Source organism: Loxodonta africana, chromosome X, assembly GCF_030014295.1.
Source record: "Loxodonta africana isolate mLoxAfr1 chromosome X, mLoxAfr1.hap2, whole genome shotgun sequence".
Classification (NCBI taxonomy): Eukaryota; Metazoa; Chordata; class Mammalia; order Proboscidea; family Elephantidae; genus Loxodonta; species Loxodonta africana.
The window spans coordinates 107174820-107187760 of NC_087369.1; positions in this window are offsets into that span (position 1 = coordinate 107174820).

Sequence of the window (12941 nt, forward strand, 5' to 3'; positions counted from 1 at the left end):
GAGTGGCTTCTGGGGACTTTAAAGCTTGTGAGCGGCCATCTAAGATACATCAATTGGTCCCATCCCACCTGAAGCAAAGGAGAATAAAAAGAAAAAAGAAAAAGTTGAATACATTGCAGATGCTCAGTGAAATATATACGAGGTGGACTAATGAGTATTCACTTACTAACAAGTATTTATTAAATGGTTTATGTATGTGCCAGGCATTGTTTTAAGCAATTGGTGTTGAATAAGGCAAAACTCTGTTTCTGTATGGAGTTTACATTCTAGTGAGGGGGAGACCAAAATGAGCAATATAGTAAATAAATAATTTATAAAATATGTTAGACAGCAATAATCACTATGGGGAATAGGAAAAGAGGAACAGGTTACAGGGGATTAGAAGTGTCCATGGAAGGCAACATGGTGAGTATTAAATAGAATGGTCTAGAATATATAATACGTGAGATTAGATTCTCACTTACTTTGAGTTTCCAGCCTTCATTCTGTCACAACTTCCTGACCAGGGTTGCAATGATGATCATCACAGTTTCTCTGATGTCATTGCTCACAAACAAAACTTTGAACTTACTCTTTTAGTAAAACAGGGATAAAATAGATTACTGAAACAATTAAACATTTCCAAGGGACACTTTCAATTGAGGAATAAAGTACCAATGCCAGAGAAAAACGTTTTTATCTTCCTGGAATGCATATTCAGAATTTTCCTTTGGAATACTTACAAATTTACTGCCTATCTTGGAACTGAAGAGTTAATAGTATCTTGCTTTTCCAATTATTCTTAACTTAAACAAAGGGTCTATTAATTCACTAGAGGCTTATGGATTGGATTCACTGGGCCAGCGAACCTATAAGATTTTGTGTATGGGTAAAGGGGGACTTCATTGCTTTTATCCAATGTTAAAGTGAGCCCATTTTCCAAAAAAGGTTGTGAATTATTCCTCTAGATCATGTATAGTAACACAAATTGCACTTTTTAAAAAAATTTGTGATCCGAAAAAAGTCTAGCTTTTGTTTCCAATATATTTTTTTAACCTTGGAAGAATTACATCATTTCAATATACTGTGTTTTAAACACTATGAACATTTTTGAAGTCAAAACAAATCTGTTAAATTTGATTATTGATGGATTAAAAAAAAAAAAACACTTTAAAGTATAGTTTTTAGGAGGCAGAGCCAACATGGTGCCCTAGATAGATGCATCATGTCATCCCTCTGCAGCAAAGACCCAAAAAACTAAGCAAAACAGATAAAAACATCAATCCTGGAACCCTAAGCATCAAGTGAAGGGTTAAAGAACTAGGTCAAACACTGCATAGAAGAAGAAACTGAAGGAAAACAGAGGAAGAGGAAAGATATGGAGTGGAGGCCCCCCTGCCAACTAACATGACACAGTGTCACCATCTTGGAGCACAGCCAGCAATGAACCCAGACAAGGAATATGGGAAGGCAACTTCATGGAGCTCCCAAGAGGATACAGAACACCCATTAACCAGAGACACATGCTTTCCCACCCCTCATCCTTGTGCTCCATATAGCATTTCAACCCCTTCCCATGGGTCATTCTTCACCTTGGCTAGAGAGCTACCATCCCAAAGCCACTTGGGTTGTTCTCCACCCACACCAGCTGGCTCCTACCACAGCATTATTTTTCATTCTTCCTCCCACCTACCCTGTATGCCACCTTTACTCCTTCTCGCTGGGTCACACTGCACTGCCACAGGTAGAGAGCTACCACCCACCACTAACCCAGGTCCTCCAGTCCCCACTCACCAGCTCCTGCTGCGTCATTTCTCCCCCCTTCTTCCTTTTTTCCTCCTTTGTCTCTACCTCTATTGGCCACCTCTAACCCTTCCCACTGGGCCACATTGCACCATCGTGGCTAGATAGCCAACAGCCTGCTGCCACCTCAAGTCCACCCCACCCCTACCTGCCAGCTACTATCACACCATTTTTTTCCACTTTCTTCCTTTTATTTCTCCATCCCACCTAGCTCCCTTCCAGCAAGCCCTTGTCATGCCACCATGGCTAGAACATCCCTGGCTCAGATCTGCCACTCTACTGGGCCCACACAGCCCCTCCTCTCCTGCCACTTGATCAGCTTCTGAAAGGAGAGAAGTGAGCCCATACCACATACAGTCCAACACCACAGTCTATGTGGCAAGATGCTGTGAACATTCCTACTCTGCTGGACCAAAATCAGGAGGTAGACAGTGCACCCCCCCCCAGTCCTCCCTCAGCCACTCCACCAAACCAGGGTACAGAAAGCAGGCTTGCCCTGTCTGCTGCTGCCCTGTCCACCTGGATGAGGTGGTGAGAGCTCTCTTGTCCACAGATGAGCAAGAAACAACGCATGCCTGGCCCATCTACCCACACATATCAAAACAAAACAAAGAAGCAAGATGAAACAAATGAACATGCAATCAATAAATAAAGAAAATAATACCTTAAAGTCTCAGAGAGAGCAGACAATATCAAAACATATAAAAAAGCAGAACAAGATGGCTCCAGCAAGTGACCAAAATGAAGAATCAGATGACCTTCCAGTAGAAGAAATGGTAGTGGAATTATCTGACATGGAATTGAAAAGACTGATATTTAGTGCTCTCCAACAGATTAGGAAAGAGATCAAGAAAAATGCAGAAAAAAACAAGGAAAAAATAGACAAAACCAAGGAAAACATAGCCAAAATCAAGGAAAACACAGACAAAACAATAGAAGAATTCAGGAAAATAATACAAGAATAAAACGTCAAGATAAACAAACAATTAGAAATCATATGAAAACAGCAACTAGAAACCCAAAAGATAAACAATGAAATTTCAAAAATGGGCAACCCAACAGAAGATTTTAGGAGCAAATTTGAAACAATGAAAGACAGAATCAGTGAGATTAAAGTCAAATCGATGGATGTCACTTTGTTTGAGTTAAAAATCAGAGAAAGGAATGAAGAAAACCTTTTGGGGCAGGGAAATCACTAACTAGATAATAACCCCCCCCCAAAAAAAACCTGTTTCTTCTGAGTCAATTCTGACTCATAGTGACCCTACAAGTTTTAACTCTGATGAAGACATAGACAACACACAACACAGGGGAAGTCAGCACAATTTGACCAAGGCAAAGACATAGAAGCTTCCTATACACATCCAAACACCTTGAGGGATTGAATTACTGGGGCTGTGGACTGGGGACTATGGTCTCTGGGGACATCTAGTTCAATTAGCATAACATAGTTCATAAAAAGAATATTCTACATCCTTCTTTGGCATCTTAAAAGCTTGTGAGCAGCCATCAAAGATGCATCTATTGGTTCCATCACGTTTGGAGCAAAGAAGAATGAAGAAAACAAAAGACACAAGGAAAATATTAGTCTAAAGGACTAGTGGACCACATGAACCACAGCCTCCACCAGCCTGAGCCCAAAAGAACTCGATAGTGCCCAGCTACCACCACTGACCACTCTGAAAGAGATCACAAGAGAGGGTCCTGGACAGAGCAGGAGAAAAATGTAGAACAAAATTCAAATTTACAAAAAAAAGACCAGACTTGCTGGTCTGGCAGAGACTGGAGGGAGCCCCTGAGACTATGGCCATCTTACACCCTGCTAACTCAGAACTGAAGCCACTCTTGAAGTCCACCTTTCAGCCAAAGATTAGACAGGCCTAAAAAATAAACAAAAACACATGTAAGTTACATGTTTATTAATTCAATCAAGTATATGAGACCAAATTAATGGGCAACACCTGCCCAAAAACAAAGACAAGAAAGCAGGAAGAGACTGGAAAACAGGATGACTGCATGCAGAGAACCCAGGGTGGAAGGGAAAATAGGACAAGGTTGTCACATTGTGGGAATTGCAACCAATGTCACAAAACAATTGATGTATAAACTTTTTAATGAAAAACTAATTTGAGCTGTAAACTTTCACATAAAACACAAGAAAAAAAAAAATCCCAATGAGGAAAAGTCCCAGACCAAATGGCTTCAAGTGGTGAATTCTACCAAATATTTAAAGGAGAATTAACAAGTATTCTGCTCAAATGCTTCTACGAAATGGTAAGAAGAGGGAACATTTCCTAATTCATTCTTTGAGACCAGAATTAACCTGAAACCAAGGCCAGATAAAGACATCTCAAGGAAAAAAAAAAAAAACACTATAGACTAATATCCCTTATAAATATAAATGCTAAAATCTTCAACAAAATATTAGCATACCAAATCCAACAGCTCATTAAATGGATTATTCACCATTATCAAATGAGATTTATCCCAAAATGCAGGGTGGTTAAATGTAAGAAAATCAATCAATGTAATATATTACATTAATAGAATAAAGAAAAGAATTACATGATCATCTCAATTGATACTAAAAAGGCATTGGATGAAATCCAACAGCTGTTCATGCAAAAGCATTCAGCAAACTAGGAATAGAAGGGAAATTTCTGAACACAATAAAGGGCATTTTGGAAAAACCCAGAGCTAACATCATACTTTATGGTGAAAGACCAAAAATTCTCTTCCTAAAATCAGGAACAAGACAGGGACACTTGTTTTCACTTTTGCTACTGACCATTGTACTGGAAGTTGTAACCAGAGCTATTGGGCAAGAAGCAGGAATAAATAACATCCAAGTGGGACAGGAAAAAAAAAAAAAGAGTCAATTTCTACTTTCAAATGACATGATTCTATATGTAGAAAATCCCAAAGAGTCCACAAGAAAGTTCCTAGGGCTAATAAATGAAATTGGCAAAGTTGCAAGGCACAAGATCAAAACAAAAAAGTCTGTTGGATATCTATACAACAGAAATAAACAAGGTGAAAAGGAAATTAAGAAAACAATTACATTTACTTCAGGATCTAAAAGAATAAAATATCTAGGAATATCTAGGAATGAATTTTACCAGGGAGGTGAAAGACTTGTGTAGTGAAAAATATAAAATATTTCTGAAAAATACTAAAAAAAAAAACAAACCTATAAATGGAATGTCATTTTGCATTCATGGACAGGAAAACCTAATATTCTTATGATATCTACCTATTCAAAGCAATATAAAGCTTCAACATAATCTCTACCCAGTTTCCAATAGCATATTTACAGAAATGGAACAGCCAATTCTCAAATTAGTGACCAACAGCAACGGGTTCTGAATAGCCACACTGATCATGAAAAAGAACATATGATGGCTCATATTTCCAATTTAAAAACGTACTATTAAGACTACATTAAAAAAAAAAAAAACCCACAGTGGTTCTGACATAAGGATAGATATATAGACCAAGTGAATATAATTGTGGGTGTGGAAATAAACTCATACATCGAGGGAAAACTTATTTTTGACAGGTTGCTGAATCCAACCAATGGGGAAAAATAATATTTTTAATAAGTGATTCTGGGACAGCTTGGTTTCTACATGCAAAAGAATGAAGTTGTACCAATATCTCACACCATTTACAAAAATTAACTAAAAATGGTTAAAAAGCCTAAATGTAAGAACCAAAATCATAAAACTCTTAGAAGAAAACACTGGCACAATGCTTTCAGACTCAGTTTTTTGCAATGGAGTCTTAGGTATGGCACACAAAGCACAAGCAACAAGAGACAACATAGATAAATTGGACTTTACCAAAATGAAAAACTTCTGTTCATCAAAGGACTTTATTAGCAAAGTGAAGTTACAACCTACAGAATGGGAGGCAATATTCGGAAACCATATGTCTGATAAAGACAATGTCCAGAATATATAAAGAACTCCTACAACTCAACAACAAAAATACAAACAGCCCAATTTTAAAATGAACAAAGATCTCAAATAGACATTTCCACAAAGGAGACATATGGCCAATAAGCACATGAAAATATGATTGGTGTCACTAGTCATTAGGGAAAATCAAATCAATCCACACTGATTAGGAGTAGGGTTGCACAGCTGATTATTGTAAGTGATGTCAATAAGTCATAAACTTGTAAAAAGTTCAATTGGCAGAAGTGGTGTGACAGATGTATTTACAAGGACAAAAAAGTCACAGCTGAGGCTGCTTATGTACAACCAAACACCTCATGGGATTTGATTCCTTGGTTTGGAGGTTTAGGGCCATGATTTCTTGGGATATCCCAGTTAGCTAGCTTAATAACGTGTTCAGTGCTTCTGTTCTACCTCCTAGTTCTTTGAGCAGTGCCTGTGGGCTTCAAAGATTGCAAGTGGCCATCCGGGGCTCAACATTTGGCCTCTATTTACCTGGAGTAACAGAGGAAGAAGGAGAGACAGGGATAGGAGGAGGATATGAAATATGTGGCTAATCGACCCTGTGAATAACTGCCTCCTTTTCCATGAGACCAGAAGAACTGGATGGTGCCCAGCTACCATTACTGGACATTTTGATCAAGGATTCTACAGAAGACTCTTGATCAAAAGGGGGAAATGGAGGACAGAATTTCCAATTCTCATGGACTGTAGACTTTCTGGAGCCATGGAGGCTGGATAAGCCCCTGAAACTATTGCCCTGAGATAATCATTAAGCCTTAAACTAAAAATATCCCCTGAAGTCTTCTTAAAACCAAAAAATACCTTAACTAGTAAAAAATGTCTGTCTTGAGCATTATGCTCTTTTAAGAACTATCTGTGCAAGATGAAATTGACAACAGCAATTTAAAACATTAGATAGAAACCTTAGGGGGCAATGAGTTTTTGTTAATAGGGGAGAAACAACTCATGAAAAGAGAGTGAACATGGTTGCACAACTCAAAGAATGTAATCCATGTCACTGAATTGTACATGTAGAAACTGTTGAATTGGTATATGTTTTGCTGTGTATATTCTTAACAACAACGACAAAATAAATTAAATGAAAAAACACAGGAGAATACTAGCTGACACCCACTAGGATAGTTACTATTAGAAAAATGGAAACTAATAACATTGATGAGGATGTGGTATAATTAGAACCCTCATGCATTGCTGGCATGAATGTAAAATGGTGCAGCTCCTATGGAAAACAATGTGGCTTTTTCTTTAAAAAAGTTAAACATAGAATTATCACATGATCCAGCAAGTCCACTCCTAAGTATATATTCAAGAGACTTGAAAGCAGGGACTCAGATATTTGTACACTGTGTTTATTGCAGCATTATTCACAATAGTCACAATGAAACAACTCAAGTGTTCAACAACAGATGAATGGATAACCAAAACAGTATATCCATACAATGCAACATAATGCAGCTATAAAGAGAAATGAAATTCTGACACATGCCACAACATATATGAACCTTGAAAATATTTTGCTGAATTAAATAAGTCATACACAAAAAGAGAAATAGTGTATGATTCCACTGACATGAAATATCTAGGATAGGCAAATGCATGGAGACAAAAGTAGATTAGTGGCACCAGGGGTTTGGGGCAAGAGGGAATTTGAGTTACTGCTGATGGGCCACTGTGCTTCTGTTTGGAATGATGTAAAATTCTGGAAATGGATAGGGGTGGTGGTAGCACAACATAGTGAATGTAATTAAACTCAAATGTACATTTAAAATGGTTAAAAGGGCAAAAAAATTTACACGTATTTTATCACAATAAAGTGTTTAAAAGTAGACTTTATGACAAAATTTGCTATTAAAGACAAAGATGGATATTTCATAATAAAAGAAGGCCGATACACCAGAAAAAAAAAAAACAATTTTACATATGTATATGCACCTAACAGCAAAACTCCAAAATACATGAAGTAAAACTGACAATTCAATGAAGATATAGACAATTGAGGCTTAATAGCAGGAGACTTCCATATCCGCTTACAGTAATGGATAGAACAATTATAAAGAGGAACAATAAAGATATAGAAGGTTTGAACAATATTATATATTTAAACAATATATAACAGACCTCTGTGGAACATGCCACTCAACAGCGACAGAATAAGTTCTTCCAATAGACACAAGGGATATTTTCCAGGAAAACAGCATGTCAGGATACAAACTAACCCTCAATAAATTTAAGATGATTTAAATCACACCAAGTATGTTTTCTGAACTATTGGAATTAAGTAAAATTAATGGTATAAAATTAAATTTAAAATTTAATAATAGAAGTAATTTGGGAAATCAACACATGTATGAGAATTAAAGAATATATTTCTAAATAATTCATGGGAGAAAGAAGAAATAAGGAAAATAAGGAAGCATTTTGTTAAAAGAAAGAAAATTAAAACAGCATTTCAAAATTTATGTAATGTACCCAAAATCATGTTAAATGAAATGTTTAGTTTTATGTCTACATTTTAAAAGAATAAAACTAGCCAATCAATAATCTAAACTTTCATTTGATAATTTTTAAAAAGAAAAAGAAAATCAACCCATAATAATCAAAACAAAGGCAATAAAGAAGGTTATAGTGGAAATCATTGAAATTGCAAACTAAAAACTGATAGAAAAAAAATCGATGAAGGAAAATCTGGGTTTTTTGTGAAGAGTAACAAAAATTGATAAATCTTTGACTAGACTGAGAAAAAAAGAGAAAAAACACAAGTTACTAAAATCTGTAATTAAAAAGGAAACCACCATGTACTCTTCAGAAATTAATAAATAATAAGGGAATAGTATGAAGACGTTTATTTCAACAAACTAGACAAATTAGATGAAATGGACAAATTCCTAGAAATAAATTACTGAAACTCAGCCAAGAAGAAAGAGGAAAACCTAAATAAAGAAATTAAATTAACAATTAAAATTTTTCCCACAAATAAAATCTCAGACAAATATGGTTTCAATGTTGAATTCTTCCAAATATTAAATAAGAAATAATATAAAATCCTATAAACTCTGCAAAGAAAATTGAGTAGGTAAGAACACTTCCCAACTTATTTTATGAGCTTATTATTACAGTGAGTTTACCAAAAAAAAAACCTGCAGACTAATATACTCATAAATATAGAGGCAAAGTTCCTAAAAAAAGTCAGCCAAACAAGTTCAGTAACATAAAAAAAAAAAAAAGAAAAGAACCTAACCATGCTCAAGTCACATATATCTTGGGAATGCAAGTAAGTTTAAATCAGAAAATCAATAACTTAATTGATGTTATGTTGTTAGATGCTCTCGAGCTCTGCTCCAACTCAGTGACCCTGTGTACAACAGAAGGAAACACTGCCCAGTCTTGCACTATGCTCAGAATCTTTGCTATGCTTGAGCCCGTTGTTGCAGCCACGGTGTCAGTTCATCTTGTTGAAAGTCTTCCTCCCTTTCGCTGACCCTGTCCTTTACCAAGCATGATGTCCTTCTCCAGGGACTGGTCCCTTCTGATAAAATATACAAAGTACATGAGACTTGCCATCCTCGCTTCTGAGGAGCATTCTGGCTGTACTTCTTCCAAGACAAATTTGGTCATTCCTCTGGCTTGTTGTTGTTCTTAGGGGCTGTTGAGTCAGTTTTGACTAATAAAGATCCTATGTACGACAGAAAGAAACACTGCCCAGTCCTGTGCCAGCCTCACAATTGTTATGCTTGCGCCCATTGTTGCAGCCACTGTGTCAATCCATCTCCTTGAGGGTCTTACTCTTTTTTGTTGACCAACTACTTTACCAAGCATGATGTCCTTCTCTGGCAATCCATGGTATATTCAATATCTTCACCATCACTGTAATTCGAAGGCATCAATTCTTCTTCAGTCTTCCTTATTCATTTTCCAGCTTTCATATGAGTATGAGGCAATTGAAAACACCATGGCTTGGGTCAGGTGCACCTTAGTTCTTAAGGTGACGTCTTCCCTTTTTAACACTTTAAAGAGGTCTCTTGCAGCATATTTGCCCAATCCAATACATTGTTTGATTTCTTGACTGCTACTTCTGTGGGAGTTGACTGTAGATACAAGTAAAATGAAATCCTTGACAAATTCAATATTTTCTCTCCAGTAGTGAAGATTTTTGTCTTCTTTATGTTGAAATGTAATACAGCATATTAATAGAATGAAATAAAAAATCCACATGATGATCACTTCAATAGATTAAACAAATTTGATAAAAATTACTTAAGATTAAAAAATAAGTATAAAGCTTGTACACTAAAACATAAAATATCGCCAAGAGAATTAAAAAATTTAAATAAGTTCAAAAAGTTTTGTGTTCTTGAATTGGAAGACTAAATATTATTAAGATGGTAATTCACTCCAATAGTTTTCATGAATTCTTCCAAAATCTGGCAGTATTTTCTGCAGAAATTGACAAACTGGTCTTAAAATTTATATAAAAATGCGAAGACCCAGAATAGAAAAAAAAAAAAAAAAACCCTTGAAAAAGGACAAAGTTGGAGGACTTCTACTTCAAACTATAAAGCTATACTTATCAAGAAAGTGTGTTAAAGGCATAAGAATAGATGCATAGATATTTAGAACAAAATTGAAAGCCCAGAAATAAAGTCTGATTCTTATAGTCAATATATAGGTGCCATGGACATTCAATGGGAGCAGAAGTTGCTTTATAAAAGGACTATGACAATAAAAAAAAAAAAGTTCATGCAAAATGATGAATTTACATCCATGTGTCAGACCATGCAAACAAAATTAACTTAAAAATTTCAGAGACCTAAATGTAAGAGCCACAACTGTGAATATTTCAGAAGAAAACATAGGAAAAAATATATAAAACCTTGGGTTATGTCACTGGTTCTGCACTAAAACTAGGGAAGATTTTGTCCAAGGAGGGCACCTTTGACAATATCTAGAGAAACTTTTGGTTGTCCCAACCAGGGGAGTAGTTCTAGTATCTAGTGAGTAGAGTCCAGAAATATTGCTAAACATCCTACAATTCTCAGGACATTCCTCCCCAAACAAGTAATTTTCCAGCCAAAAATATCACTAATGCCTTTGTTGAGGAATTCTTAGTTAGTCTGTATTTTCTTAGGTATGACGCCAAAAGCATAATCCATAAAAAAAAAATCAATGAATTGGACATCATTAAAATTAAAAAATTGTTCTTCAAAAGGCATTATTAAGGAAATTGAAAGACAAATCACGGAGTGAGATAAATATTTACAAATCTGATAAAAGACCTGTATCCAGAATATACAAAGTACTTTTACGACTCAATAATAATAAGAACAAACAATTTTTTAAGAAAAGAGCAAAGCATTTGAATGGACATGTGATGGTTAAGATTATGTGTCAACTTGGCTGGGCCATGATTCTAAGTGTTTTTGGCATTTGTATAATGTTGTGATCACTTTCCTGTTGAAATGTGATATGTGATCACCTCCATGTTGGAATCTGCTGAGTTGTACTGGTGGGGGTGGGGCCTGTGGCAGCTCACCGCCCCCTCAGCCTTCATTTCTCTGCCTTCCACCACCCTTTTCCTCCCTGCTCACCTTGCAAAGTTTGTTAGTTTGTTCCGGATCCAGCAGCTGTCTCTTGTCTGACCTCTGGTTCTTGGAACTTGAGCTAGCAGCTTACTTGTCCATCTTGGGATTCGCCAATCTTCACAGCCTGCGAGCAAGAGTCCTGCCTCCTGACCTGCCTATCTTGGGTTTGCCAGCCCCTGCAGCTGACTCAGGAGAAACCTTGTGGGCTTGCCTGCCGACTTTGGGGATCCGTCGACCGTCATAACCTGTGAGGGGGATCCCTGCTCTCCAACCTTCTCATCTTGGGTTCACCAGCTTCTGCAGCTCCGTGAATTGGGAAAGTACTCCATCCTGATCCAAAGGCCTTGGGACGTTCCAACCTCTACAATCACGTGAGCTGTTTCCTTAGTATAAATTTCTCTCTATGTATTTATACACATTACTGGTTTTGCTTCTCTAGAGAACCCAGCCTAAGACAGGACATTTCACCAAAGGAGATAACAAAAGCTGGTGAAGATGAAGGGAAATTGTAACTCTTATCCATTGCTGTGGGAATGCAAAATATTACAGCTATCATGGAAAACAGTGTGGCAATTCTTCAAAAAATTAATAATAGAACTACCCACCTAGGTATATAACCAAAATACTTGAAAGTAGAGACTCAAACAGTTGTACACCAATGTTTGTTGCAGCACTAGTCACAACAGTCAAAAGTTTGGAAACAACTCAAATACCCATCAGCAGATGAATGGATAAACAAATTGTGGTATATACATACAATGGAATACTTGATACATGCTACAAAATAGATGGATCTTGAAGACATTATGCTGAGTGATATAAGTTAATCACAAAAGGACAAATATCGTATGACCCCACTAATATAAGAAGTAAAGAACAGGCAAATGTATAGGCACCAAAGTGGTTACCAGGGGCAGGAGGGAGGAGCGTAGGGAAGGCAATTGTTTATGGAGTACTGAGTTTCACTTAGGGTGATGGAGAAATCACATTCATTAAGGGTAGGGTTATTATTGTAATCATTGTCAATAAGTTGTACACTTGTAAAAAGTTGAATGGACAAAAGTTTTGTGATAGATATGTTTACAACAATGACAAAAAAAGAAAAAAAAGGAGTAACTATTGAGACTGCTATATAAAACCAAAAACCTCATGGCATTTGGTTCCTTGGTTTGGAGGTTCAGGGTCGTGGTTTCATGGGCTATCCCAGCTAATTGGTCTAAGAATGTGATTAGTATTTCTGTTCTACCTCTTAGTTCTTTGTGTAGTGCCTGGGATAATGAAAGCTTGCAAGCAGCCATTCAAGGCACAATTGATCTCTTCTGATCTGGAGCAATAGAGGAAGGAGAGTCGAGGATATGGAGTGTGTGGGTGATTGGCTCCATGAAAAACTGTCAAATTTGCCATGAGAGTAGAAGAGCTGGCTGGTGCCTGGCTACCATTGCTGAATACATTGATCAAGGATTCTGCAGATGAATCCTGATCTAAAAGGGAAAAATGCAGAACACAATTTCTAATTCTCATGGACTCCAGATTTTCTGGATCCATGGAGGCTGGATGAATCTGTGAAACTATTGTCCTGAAATAATCTTTAAACCTT